Genomic DNA, 2540 nt, shown 5'->3' with positions numbered 1-2540 from the left:
TATTAGAAAACCTATACATGGTTTGCTAGACACTAACACAAATTAATGTAGGCAATTCTTTATCTTTCTCAGAACTGCAAAAATAACAGATAATTTGTAATAATCTTTTAATATTTTCAATTGCTGGTCAGTCTAGATAGCAAAAATTGCTACTTGGTTTTATTTTCTCATCATTTTAAACTTCTGTTATCTGATGGCATAGCAACATTGCAAAAATAGCTTTGTGCTTTTAAAAAATTCTGATAGAAAAGTCCCAAGTTATAGTACTAAGGTGAATGAAATTTCTCTTCTAATTCTCATTGTAAATCATACAATCAGACGTGGTGTAGTCTGTAGGGAGTTGCATGGGTAGCCCAAAGCCGGTGCTTCTCTGGCTTCTCGAATCCCCCAGTCACTCTGTGGGAGAAAGATGGGCAATGCCATTTACGGCCTTGGAAACCCAAGAGAGGGTCAGCTATCAGTCAGTTCCAATTTTAGGTTTTGAGTTTTGCTTTCATAACAAAATGTGTGTGTGAATTCTTTCAATTATGTTTTTGTTAAAATATCTGAAATCTGACAGTTGAATATTACCCAACACTAATTCTGTTGGGAGTCTTCAAATTTTTGAATTCTTGAGTTAAATCCTTAAGGCTGAGCCACCGAGTTTTAAAATTCCTTTTTTCTTCTTTATTATCCTTCCTCCTCTCTCTTTCTTTTTCTTCTCTCCTTCTTCATTTCCTCCATTCCTCTCTTTTTACCTTTCCTTCCATTATCCAATTTACAATTGTTGATTTTCTTCTCTGTTGAATGTAATTTGTTGTCCATAAGTGATAGAAATGCAGCTTGGAATGTCAATAGGTTGCTATATTCATCTCTGCCTCTTTCAGCATGGGTTCTCATATTAAAGCACCTTTACCTCTGGGCATGTACCCAAAGTTTCCAGTAGTTTCCAAGATAATACGTTCTGTTTAGAAGATATCTTTCTTCTATTTAGAAGAAAGGAGATACCTCTAATTTACCAATATTTATCTACTCAGAAGGGACTCAAGGATTTCTGGTGGTATAATGCTTAAGTTCTTGGTTGTTAACAGAAAAGTTTTTGGTTCTAACCCACTAGTTATTCTGTGCAAGAAAAGGCAGGAGAATGATTGCTAGGAATTGGAATCTACCCGACTTCATAAAACAACAGGCATATTTGATGGCCATAAGGAGCTCACTCTTTAATGGGGACAATGGGTTTATAAGTGAATACCTTAAATATAGTGTTACTAGGGCAGAAATAGATGTTTAACCCTAATCCTCTGAAGACTTAGAAAAGAGTAAACCACCTTTTCTAGAAGTATGGAAAGAAGAAGTGAGAGGAAATATGTAGGTATATATGGCAGGGGATAGAGAGCTTACTGCTGAGAAAGCCAGTGCAGCAATAAGTTAATTTCTATTGTGCTTGAATAATGTGCTAGAATGTTCCAGGACACTTAGGGAAATGGAGAAACAGGGACAAAAAGAACATGGTGTGATCATGAAATATCATAGATTCAGTATGGGTCAAGCAAAGTGGGGACTTGCTGAGAGGCATTTGTAAAGATTCACTGGAACACTATCACAAGAGCCCCTGGGTCACAGAGAAGTGCAATTTATCTTTATTGTGTTAAGAGCAATTAAGAAATAAAGTTTCCAATAAAAATCTCAGTTGGACATTTTTGTTGATAAGTAAATGGTATTGTGGCTCATGTTTAAAACAGAAAGGAAACATAGTTCATGACAGCACAGAAATTGCTAAAATTTCTTAATAGGAGGAGAAGCAAAAGGTACAATGAAATCACAGTCTTGATTGTTGTTGTTGAGTTGCTAGGTGCCATTGAGTCAAGTATGACTTTTAGTGATCTTATGAACAACAGATCTGAACCCTGTTCTATCCTGTGCCATCCTCACAATGTTCATGCCCATTGCAGCAGTCATTGTATATAGTCTTGATTGTTATTGTTGTGTTTCATCATCAGGTCAGAATCAACCCACAGCTGATCCTCTGCTGGGTTTTCAGAGGCAATTACTTGCACGACAGGAGATTGTCCATCTTTGTTCTGTGGAGCAGCAGCTGGTGGCCTCGAACTGCCTGCCCTCAGAATTACAGGGCAATTCTTGCCACTAGGCTTCCTGTGTAGTCATGATAGCACATCCTAAAGAAAAAAAAAATAAGAAAGACTAAGACCTTGGTATATGTAATGGTTAAAATTTTGTATTATAATATTTTCAATATTTTATTGTCAAGATGATTAAAATAATTCTGTTTTGTCCTCTCAAAATGGACTAGTTGAGCACAAATAATACATATAATTAAATTTAAAATCTTTGTAAGTTATACAAAGGTGTTTGACTGTATAGACCATAACAAACTGTGGCTGACTCTGAGAAGAATGGGAATCCCAGAACACTTGATCATTCTAATGCAAAACTTATACTTGAACCAAGAGGCAGTCGTCAGAACAGAGCAAGGAAACACTGCATGGTTCAAAATTGAGAAGGGCATACGCCAGGGATATGTCCTATCTCCATACCTTTTC

Source organism: Elephantulus edwardii, unplaced genomic scaffold, assembly GCF_000299155.1.
Source record: "Elephantulus edwardii isolate Elephantulus edwardi_28Jun2011 unplaced genomic scaffold, EleEdw1.0 scaffold00003, whole genome shotgun sequence".
NCBI lineage: Eukaryota > Metazoa > Chordata > Mammalia > Macroscelidea > Macroscelididae > Elephantulus > Elephantulus edwardii.
Note: the sequence above shows the minus strand (reverse complement) of the source record.